Consider the following 11,595-nt stretch of genomic DNA (forward strand, 5'->3'; position numbering starts at 1 on the left):
GATGTAATTTCTGTCCCACTTCTTCTGAAAGAAACCTCTGCTGGCCTCCTTGACAGCAAAATGGGTTTCACCCAGAGCCTTTTCCTTTAAAGTTCTCACTTGTAAGTCCAGTGTAACTCTGATTCCGATGCCTGTGCTCTAATTGCAAAGGAGTTTGGGAACTGATTTTCTGGATTCTTCCTGATGAAAGGAGGACTCATAAAGCTGGAATTTCCAAAATAAAGCAAAGATGGGTTAAAAAGTTGGCAGATAGCCAGGAAACATTGCAATTGTCTATTCCCTTCAACCCCTTCGCTAACCCAAAGCCAACATACACCACTCACTGTACTAGCTACAACACAATTCTCTGGCTAACACAATTCAGCTCTCCCTCAAGCAAGCTAAAGTGACTCCTCTGCCTGAAATGGCTAAAACTCAAACTCAAAACTCCAAAACAAGTGGGCCCTCAGAAGTAAAAAACATTAACAGCAACAAAAAACCCACAAAAATAACCGTAGCCATCTCCTCTTCCACTGGAGAAAACTGGCAAGCAGTGTTTAAGGTATAAAATCTTCAAGGGCCATTAGTTTGGTAATCAAGGGATTTCCATGGACGCAATGGGTACCTCTACCTTCTGGCTAGCTTATCCCGTAGTCTCATGCAGGACAGAGGAGCAATCCCAGAATCCTCTCTCCAGCTTCCTCTCAAGAGATAGAGGCTTTGGATCCATGGTTTATGTCTCTGGGACCAGGGCTGCCTCCTAACAAGGGCTCGGGATGCAGTTGTCCAGAGTGTCGCATGTGGGCTCTAAGTAGAAGCGCGGACCTCTCTGTGTTGGGTAGCCGGATAGCAGAGCTCCCCATTAGGGCACACAATCTCCCAGCTTCTCTCCACACCCATTTCCCCCTAAGCTGCCCTCTGGAAAAGCTGCTGCGCACAGTCTCTCAGGACTGGCAGGGAAACAGGTCCTAGAACTCAGGTCTCTATTCTCCCAGGACGGCACCTCTTGCTCAAGGCTATTTGCGTTTAATAGAGGACAGGGACCTAAGCCAAAGGGTTGAGGTTGCTCTTGTGCCATGCCGCTCACCTTTGAGCCCTCGTGCTAAGGACTGCTGAGTAAGGGTCGGCGCCCCCAGGAAGCCGCCTGGACCGGATGCCAAGCCGCAGTGAGCAGGGCAGGCAGCCTGTGGCGTCTCTACCTGCCTGAGTGCCTGCTGCCCTCCGCTCCCAGGGCTGCAGGAGGAAGGGGGCCCTGTGCACATTCTTTAGGAACTTCACGTTCCAGGTCTTCCCATCCTGTGGCTGTGAAGGATGCTTCTCTTTCGCCTCCAGGGAAATGCTGGCCCTCTGACCCACCAGCCAAGTTCAGATTCTGTGACCATCTGAGCTTAGCAAAGCAGGCGCTAGAGGAGGAAATCTATGGGATTTCAAGTTTCATACTGTCTGAAACGAGGGAGTTGTACTACATGATCTTTAAAGCTCTTCTAGGCCAGGTTCTGCAACCTGGGAGAATGCCGACAGAGGCCATGAGGAAAGGTTCAGTCAGAGCTCAGAGGCATGGAGGCTGTGAATGAGTCTGAATTCCAACCAGAACCTAAAATGAGACCAACAGTCAAGGCGCTGACGTGTTCAGATGACCTCCTGCTTGATGCATCGTAATGGGAGGAGAGCGCCCTGAGAGTCTGGGCTTGGGGAAGTCTGCCTTCATGCAGTCTGCCCTCCTTTTGGTCTGTTCAGCATTTACAGAGCTAAGAACAAAGCACAGGTGCCGCCTCACCTCAAGAACCTGCCAGCTTCTCTCATGGCTTTTCTATACCTGTTGCCCCAGATATACCCCCTTGATCCTGTCACTCAGCTGAATGAATGCTGCAAGTGTTGACTTAAATTTTCAAATAAGCTCCTTGATCTGATTGAAAGACCAATGTCAAGCTATGCAAAAGTGTGTCATTATTCTAATGACCCTGGGGCCCCTACGGTCCAGTCACAGAGTAAGACCATGACACACAAGAGACAGTCCAGCCCCCGAAGAGCAACTCTATTTAATTTCAGGGCTTTATTTGTGCTTCTTGACCATCGTGAAAGAGAGAGATGTCTGGGCAGCACTGCTCATAGTCCTCTTCTCTTCCATTTCCTTCTTACCCCAGACATGCTCTAGCTTCTCTTTCCTCTGAAATGTTGGAGGAAACCCTTTCCAGTACTAGTCTGGGTACTTCTGATCCATCTCCCCTTTTCACCTTCTGCATTTTGTAATGCTTTTGTAAGCCCTAAAAGCTTCTGGCAACATTGAACCGTGGGGAGAGGGCAGGGAGGGCATTGCTTATGCATGAGGACCATAGTTCTTGGGACCCACCGTCTATGGAAGCAGGTAAATGTTCATTCAACACACACATGGGGACACTTCCTTTGGATCCACCTACTTATTTTGCAAAATGCTTATAAGTTTGTAAATTTATTATAGCATCTCAGGTAGATTAGAAGGAGGGGTGACATCTGGGGGACAGAGGTAGAAAAAATACAAATACCCATGAAGGAAAAGTATGAGTCCTTAGTGTGAATTATCCATGTGAAGAGAAAGCAGGAGAGGCCAGAGTAGCAATGGGATTGCTCAGTTTGCACAGTCTGTGACGCTGAGGCAGGCTCAGTAAGTAGTACCAGTAGGGGTAATATTTGCTGTGTTGATTGTGTGCCAGGTACTTTACCCAAAATGTTCCATTTGTTCTTCATGATGACTCTGCAAAGTTGTAGAGAGAGGATTTGAAGCCAGAGACGTTAAACTATTTGCTCAAGGTCTCACCTGTTAGTGAGTGGTGGAGTTTGGAGTTAAACCTGAGCAGTCTGACTCATAGATCATGCTTTTAACTTCTACATGCGCTTTACTGTTTCCTCACAGAGAGGCTCCATTTGGGAGCATAGAGAGAGAGACTCACAGAGACTCCAACAAGGCCACAGGGACATAGGAAGGATTGGACTGGACTCTTCTGCACAGAAAAAGTTAGGAGTTGGGGAAATCCCACTTATCCTAAGGCATATTTGGGCAATGCTGCACGGGCATGATCTTGGTCAGTATAGGCTAGTGGGGGAATAAACAGTTCAATATACTAACAGCCGAACACAAAAGTTTGTTTCCTGCTCATAAAAACTCTAATCAGATGGTCCTGGCCAGGCAGCTCTCCTGAGCTTCTCATCCACACAGTGACTCAGGGATGCGGGCTGCTACCTTAGTGCTACAAGGAGGGAAGAAAGTGAAGGGAAACACTGGCTACCTAACCACCTCAGCTGGAAAATGTCACATCACTCAGTCTCGTATTTCACTGGCTAGAATGAATCACCCAGGGAGGACTGTGGGTAGTGGGAAGGTGGGGGTAGTCTCAGAAATGCAGTGCTTTACGGTCAGAGGCTTTTCAACAGCAACTGTTCACTTGCAAGGAGACCATGACTCTTCAGGGGTCACTAGCCATTTCTGTCCCAAACACACTTGAGAGAAAGACTGGAGAGTGATATGATAGCCTGGCACATGCGGGTGATTGGCTCCTGAATTTTGGCATTGTAGGGGCTGGTGCAGGGGACTTAGATGGGGTGCTTCTCTCAAGGAGCAGATCCAGGAGGTCAAACCCATTCCAGGAGGTCAAACCCATTCAGCAGGCACCCGAGGCCTGCTGAATATTGGCCTAGGCTCTTAGACTGGAGTCTGCCCTAATGTGGTCCATTGTCACTGAATCCAACCCCAAAGGCAGCCTTGCCAGAAGACCAACCCTCCTGTGAGTTTAGCTAGAATCAGTTACATTGGGTCACATGACATACTGAGATTTTTTTTAATAAGCTCCTATCGACAGGTCACTCTGGGAGTCCAGGCAAGAAATATTGAACCCCAAGATCTAAATCCTCAGACTAAAGACATTTACAGAAAGAATTTGAATAAATGTGGCTGTCAGAAGGGAAAGGGACCAGAAAAAGGGTGGACAGATACTGAGAGAAAAAAAAAACCTCACCAACCTGTTCTCAGAGTCATATTTCAAATTCCAAATTTTTATGTCTTTTTCCCCCCAAATTGTCATTAATTATGGATTGTATATCCCTTGGAAGTTTGTTAATATTACTAGTTTTGGAAACGTGTTTCCTGCTTCTTTTTCCATAGACAAGTGTTTATTTAGTCAGCTGGTTCCCATTTCTGAGTGCAGGTCCAGTGGTCCAGCCAGAGGATAATAGGGTGAAATGTCTCAAACAAAACTTGAATAAATAAATAACTCTGATATTTGTTTTTCAGGAGCAGATGAATACAGTATTGGATCCACTGGGATGAACCTGGCCTCTCTTTAGGAAAATGCTCCTGGATGGAAATAATAGTGAAAATATAGTTGAAAATAGTTGAAAACTTGAGTTGCAGATTTGCCAAAACGCCAGCACTCTTGCTGTACATCTGACACTTTGTATTTGGAAAATGGTCTGTAACTACGCTTCAAAATATCTCTCAGAGGGACACTGCAAAATTTCCCTTAGTTTCCAATGAGGAAACAGGCTCCGGAAAGATAAGTCATCTCCCCCAAGGTCACAGAAAGGGCACGAACTCAGAGATCACAGACCCCACCTTCTCACCCAATCTCCCAGCCCGGTCAATCTCACCATCTTGAGACCACTCTTCCTACCAGATGGCCCACAGGACTGAAGAGTGGGCTCACATAGACCAAGAGAGTGGCTCTGAGACCTACCTGTTAGAACAACTGTAGAAATTAGCATCTTCATCCGTGTTTATCGTCAGTGTCTACAAGCTATTGCATAAAGCCTCCATGAGGCTACATTTTTCCTTCACTTGCAACCCTTCTTTACCCACCAGCCTCCCTCCACCTGCCTCCCTGTCCTCTGGCCCCACTGTCCCTCCACGATGGCCCTCCCTCCACCTTCCTCTGTTCTGGCCCTCCAGCATCCTTGGCTGTCCTCCTGCTGCCTCTTTCCCTCTGCACAAGCACAGCCATTCCGAGTGGATGGGCTCAGGCAAAGAGTGGCCTTGGGGCCCCAACTCTTGTGTGGGCCAGTGTCTGGGTATAGGCTGTGCTGGGCCAGAAGGAGCCCAGCTGCTCCAGCAGGGCAGGAGGTCGTGGCCTCGGACCCGGGAGCAGATAGGACTCTGAACCACAGTTGGTGTCAGGCAGCCGTAGAGCAGATGTGGCTATGTGTCATGGAAGAGGGCACTCTGGACATACAGTCAGGAAGTCTGCCTCCAAATCTGCCCCCTGACAATTTTCGTCTGTGTAACTCTGGGACAAAAGTCTCCGAACCTTGACTTCCTCATCTGTAAAATGGAAGCTACCACCACATTAGCAAATACTTATGGAGCTCCTCAGGTGCCCCTGATGTCACCCTGAGAACTTTACACATATGAATATACTTATTCCTGACACTGACACTCTGGGGTGTGTACTGTCATGAAGCTTACTGTGTAGTCATGGCAATGGAGCCACACGGAGGCTGAGCTGGGATTTGAACCCATGCAGATGCCACTATCTCATAGAGTGACTATGAGGCAACCTTCATAAGGTTCCTAGCCCAGTGCCTGGCACAGAGAGTAAACACCAACAAAGATTTAGAGAGAAAGGAGGCTTGATGTGGGCGGGGGGCAGGAATCTGAGGTTCAGGATAAGACCAGCAAAGAGAGGAAGCTGAGTGGTATATGTGGATAGACAAGCTAGACTGAAAAACTAGAGGTAAGCATCCCAGACAGACCAAGGGGAGGGGGTGTGGGGGCTGGGTTTGAACTAGGCCTCAGCTTAGCTGCCACCTCTTCGGGGAGGTCTTCCCTGATCTCACATGATTGAGTTGAGTGTCCTTCCTCTCCGGCATATCCTTCAGCACGGCGACCAGGCTCCAGGGGTGCTGCACTGTACTGCACTGTAATCGCTCAAGCCTGCTTCTTCTCCATACTGGGGGCTCAGCAGTGACTTTGGCCTGCTCAGCTCTGCACCCCAAGGGCCTGGTATCTAGCCTGACACAGAGTCAGTCTTGAGAGCTCTACTTAGATAAACGAAGGAAGGGACAGGTAGGCACAAAGGGTATCTGGGCAAGCAGACCGACAATATTCTGGTCTCTTGTCCAAGCATTCCGATTCGCACAGCAGTGAGTCTCACTGAGGACCCCCTCAGCCTTCGTTCCCACTCCAGGCCTGGAGAGGGCAGGGGACACGTCTGTGGGGTCTGTGGGATCTGTGAGTCTGTGGCTGGACCTTGCTGGGAGGCAGCAGGGAGCTGTTAACAGCTAGGCTGCCTCGGGGCCTGAGGGAGGACCTATGAGCAGACCTACCGTCGTCTTCTCCGCCACCTCTGGCTCAGACAACGGTGTCTTGGGAGAGTGACTGGAGCACCTGGGATGGTACTGGGAAGTCACCCTTCTGAGTCCTTTACCCTCTTAGGATGCCCAATCTGAAATGTTCATCTCAGCAGACTTTTTAAGGAGCTGCTTTTTTTTCCAAAACCCATCCCCAACCAGGAACCCACCCACTTCCAACCCAGACACTCTGGACCTTCCTTCCTCACTAACACAGGCGCCTCCTGCCCCTTTCAAGCCCAGGGCTTGTGGGAGCAGCTCTCGCAGGGGAGTCTCCATGGGAACCTCTAGGGGAATTCCAGGCCCGCGGATTGCCTGCCGTCTGAACTTGGCCTCTCTCACAGTTGCTCAAGCACGCTGGCACACTGATTGGGAGGCAGCACAAAACCCTTGGTTTTCTTTCCTGGCAGTGTTGCCTGGGCCAACCCCCCGTACTCAGAAACGCCTTTTTGTATAAGCAGCAGGCAGGCAGGCCAAGATGTAGCAGGTTTGGGTGCAGAGTGTAAACTCAGTGTATAATCACCTAACAGGCCCGAGGTCAATTTGTACAGTTTGACCTTTGCAGCTTCCACCAAGACATGTTATTTCTACAGAGCAAGGCAGGCAAAACTGGAGTTGCTAGAGCACAGAGTTGCTAGGGCACAGCTTCTGGACTTTGACCTTTCCCAGCTGGGAAAAATCTGGACTTGGAACTTTTATCTCCAACTTATACTCTTGTACCTCCTTCTCTGGATGCACCATGTAGCAGGAAACACAGGTCAAAAAGTCATTGTGATCCATTGAGCTCCATCTCTGGATCTTTCTTGTTGGCGGAGATAAAGGGCTTCCTGATCGTGTATTCTCTGGAAAACACAGTGCAGGGAACATTCCAGGCAGCCCTCCCGATAGCCCACAACAATGAAAGTTCTCAGTAAATGAAATTGTTGTGAGATACAAGAAACAATGTGGTCAGGGACTGACTGAAGCTGACGCTGCAGGCCTGGTGGGTGAAAGTGTGACACGTCTCCAGAGCGCCCTTGACCGAGCAGGGATCAAGCCAGGCTTGGATCCAGCCAGGCAGGGCTGCCGGCCTCCCAGGCAAGACCCAAGGGCAGATAGAGCATCACCACACCACTCAGACTCAGAGCCCCAGCCCGGTTCTACTCCCAACACCTCAACAGGTCACTGACCTGAGGAAGCAGAGATGCTCTGCCCGTATCTGCTCTGCCTCTCAGGGTGGTCACAAGGTTTAAGCCAAGTGACTGTGATGTCTCCTCAGCTGTTGTCTCTTCGCTCCAAATGCCCATCTGCTTTGTGATGCTGGGGACTCTGTAAACCACGACTCTCCTTTGCCAGCTGCTCCTGGCTAGATGCTCCCAGGAGTAGCAGCAACAGGCCCAGGTGGGAAAAGTAAGGCCTCGAGTGTAAGCAGGAGTGTAAGCAGGCACTTAGTCTGCTGTGGACTCCGCACTTGCCCTACCCTCCGCAAAGGCCTGCGGAGACCCAGACCAAAGGCTCTCCCACCACCTGCAATTTACAAACACACACTCGTCTCACTTACGGAGAGCCAACCTCCTGTACTCCCCTAGTATTCGTGTTAATGACAGGTTTTAGTCCCCATCTCCAAAGGCAAAACACAAGTTGCTTTCAGTCACTGAGGGAGCGTTTAGGGGTATGGTGTGGCCACAGAAATTCCTGAGGGTAGTGGCGAGGGGCAAGTCCTTGCTTCCTGTCCCCAGAAGAGTTGAGCCTTGGCTTCCTCAAAAGAGGGCAAGACAATCCAAGTAACCTGGATTCTCTTGCTGTCAGTTTCACCCAGTTGCCCGCATCTGGCCTACACTGGTATGCCAGAGGGGAAAAGTAGAGTGACAAGCCGTCAGCAAGGATGGGCTTGGAAGAAGGACTGGAAAGGAAGTCCAAATTGCTATAAACAAAAAAAGAGTCACCTGGAGTTCAGAGGAGTCGTCTGCCAAGAGCAATCAGCCGTCCATGTGGGCATTATTATTCCCGGTTCCAATGAAACCATGGTTCCATCTGGTTTAAGGAAAACAAAATCTATAATGTTTCATGATTTTGTTCCCATAATAACACTAAGTGAGCAAACATCTTTAGCTCTGCTTGGAGAAAAATACAAGCCATTCTCATGGAGTGATGTTTAACTGTGAAACTCACTCTGATTCACCTCTGCCTCCCTTACCCCAGACCTATTGCTCTAACCAGTATTGACTTAGCAAATGCCAAATCATTAAGCTGTTGATATTATGCCCTGGGGCATCTGGGTTACAACAGCCACATGATCTTCGTGTTTGTCTTCATCAGAGGCCTAAGCACACCGGCTAGCTAAACCCCACAGCCAGCAACATAGGGGGCCAGAGAGTAGAACATGCAGTGGATGATTTTCCATGCAAGAGAATGATAGAAACAGACCGAACATAGTAGCTTTCAGAAAGTTTCCTTGCCTTACACTTGTTATTGAGGAATGTGCTCTTTTTGGCAGTAATACTGTATTAGTTCACTAGGGCAGCTGTAGCATGTACCACAGGTGAGGTGATTTAAACAACAGAAGTTAAATGTTCACAGTCCTGGAGGTTAATAGTCCAAGATCAAGGTGTTAGCGGGGTTGATTTCTACTGCAGTTTCTCTGTCTCGCAAACGGCCACCTCCTCCCTATGTCTTCATGTGACGTTTCCTCTGTGTGTTTAGAAGCTAATCAGTCTCCTCTTCGTAAAGATTCCAGTCATGTTGGACTAGGACCTACCCACATGGCCTCCTTTTATCTTCGTTACCTCTTTGAAGACCCTATCTAAAAGTATGCTCACGTTCTCAGATGCGGGGGGCTAGGATGTCAACCTATGAATCCGGTGGTGGGCAGACACAATTCAGCCCATGACAAATACTTGAGACGATAATTGCAGTTATAGCTAACATTTTCTGTAGTGTTTGGAACTATACTAACCACTCAACTTGAATCTAATCCTTTAAAAAACAGTTTTATGTAGTAGGTGTCATCACTGTTCTCATTTTACAGATTAGTGACAAAGGCTTTAAGAGATTGAGTAACTTCCCCAATGTTACATTACTAAGAAGTATAGAATCAGAAGTATGAAGTAAAACATAATGTGAACTCAAGCCTGCCAACTCCAAAGAAATCCAAGTTTCAGAGGATCCTGCAACTATTTCCCTTTCTGGAAAATTAATGGGAATAATTTAGTAGCCCTTCGCACATATATATATTGAAGAGAATAAGGTGAAATATCTGTAGAAGAAAAATAATGTCTTGAGTATTTCAAATTGTGAAGGAAGCATATAATATATGCCATTTCTGGATGATAACTGGTTTCACAATTGAGAAGTATTTTTTTTATTTATTTATTTATTTATTTATTTATTTATTTTATTTATGATAGTCACAGAGAGAGAGAGAGAGAGGCAGAGAAACAGGCAGAGGGAGAAGCAGGCTCCATACACCGGGAGCCCGACGTGGGATTCGATTCCGGGTCTCCAGGATCACGCCCTGGGCCAAAGGCAGGCGCCAAACCGCTGTGCCACCCAGGGGTCCCGAGAAGTATTTTAAAGACTAAGCTAAAGGGTGAGGCGGGGTGGGAGGGGGTGACGGGAGCAATGAATAATTAAACTTTGTTTGTTGATGTTCTTGACATTCAAAAACAAATCCATTTTGGAGAAAAGCCAAGATCTCAAAAACACATTTTGTACTATGAAATTTGAACCTTATACAAAGACAAGAACTAGCTAGATCAAATAGGTAAGAAACATCTATGCTTACTTTTCTCTACTTGAAATATTAAATCACATCTATCTCTATACCTATTTCACTATTATCTGGTCTAACTCCTTCATTATTCTTATCAATCTCAAGATTCCTATTCATCATTATTTATTTTAAAGTGCTTATCAATGATCCAATTATGTCATTTTTAACATCATATCTATTTTAACTATTTTTTTCCTTTCTGCCCTGCTATGTAACCCATTCTAGCTTGATATTAGCTACTTAATCTTAACAAGAAATGAGTACCTATGATCTGAAATGATTCTTGAACTAAATACTTCAAACATTCCAGATAAACCTAAATTAGCCTCCTCCAAAATGTTAGCACTAGTCAGCAAATGTGGCTGGTATTTGACTTAACCAGTTAATATTTACCATAGTTCTGTAATTAGTAGCAATGAATGAATATGCCATTATCATTGTCAAAAAAAAAGGTATATATCCAACATCTCCTGTACATTATTTTGCCAAAGTTACTATAAAAAGATGGAAAGATTTAGTTTTATGCTTTTAAAGAGTCAAGAGAGGCAATAGTTTAAGATCAGTAGTCTACTTTGTATATATTCTGGTGAAAGATTCAAACTGGCATACATTGATATTAACCTGCTCACCTTGAATTTATCCACAAAGAGTATCCAAAAACTGAAATAGAGAAAAAAACACTAATTCCTAACTCAAGCCTTCAACCTGATCCAAGCATAAATCCACTTAATGTTGAGTTTCTGAATACAAAATGCACAGTAGCTAATAAAAACATTTGATAGAGGGATTAAGTGACCAACGTCCATAGTGGCTATATTGAGACTTTAACTGCAACAGACATTAATCAACAAACCCTCTGAGGAAAAATAGTTCTTTTGTAATAAAATCAATTTGCTTTTTAAAATCATAAATAATGCAAAGCAGGGCCAATGTCAACAGTAATTTACCTGAAGATAAACAGGTTCACAATTTTACACAGCAAAAACACTATCCTATGTCCAGTATCTATTGGTGGGGCAAGAGGTACGTTGCTGTTGGCTCTATTGTCAGGAGTACCTGGGAGGCGTCGTGCATAGATCTCATTTACTCTCCAGCATGGAGGACCCCCCTCCTCAAGCACATCCTAATCTCCAAACCTTTTACCCTTACTTGAACTTCTCCTGCTACACATTATAATTCTCACTCATTAAATTCCCCTCTACTATTTCCCTCTTACCATAGTTGTGAGCTCTGACAGGCAGGTGGCAAATGTTTTAACTTTCCTAGTTAAAAGTCTAGTAGAGTAGTCATTCCAGAAATTCTTGTTTAATAAATGAATGAGTTATAAATTAGTCTCGTTCTAAACCATGCACAATCCCTGTAATCTGATGTGGGATGTATATGCCCACATATTATTTATTTCCATGGTAATAACATTTCTAACGACAAAATATGTCTTTAAAACGCATTATTTTTGTTCATAGTATGATCACAGTACACAGCTACTCTGCTAAATATTAAACTGACTTGTCAGAATAAGATTCAAACTGAAGTTAAGTATTTTCAGTAAT

The 11,595-nt window shown here is 46.1% G+C and overlaps 1 long non-coding RNA gene across 2 annotated transcripts; it reads right to left on the minus strand.

Moving 5' to 3' along the window:
• Positions 1-1,988: 1,988 nt before the first annotated feature.
• LOC121498764 lies at positions 1,989-9,561 on the minus strand. Of its 2 annotated transcripts, XR_005989885.1 has the most exons (3): positions 8,220-9,542; positions 7,015-7,136; positions 1,989-2,710 (listed from the first exon to the last, which is right to left on the minus strand). It is a non-coding gene; the product is annotated as an uncharacterized LOC121498764 (long non-coding RNA). The 2 variants fall into 2 exon arrangements; XR_005989884.1 differs by having other exon boundaries at positions 1,989-7,136; positions 8,220-9,561.
• Between the last annotated feature and the right edge of the window lie 2,034 nt (positions 9,562-11,595).

This window comes from Vulpes lagopus, chromosome 9, assembly GCF_018345385.1.
Source record: "Vulpes lagopus strain Blue_001 chromosome 9, ASM1834538v1, whole genome shotgun sequence".
NCBI classification, from domain to species: Eukaryota; Metazoa; Chordata; class Mammalia; order Carnivora; family Canidae; genus Vulpes; species Vulpes lagopus.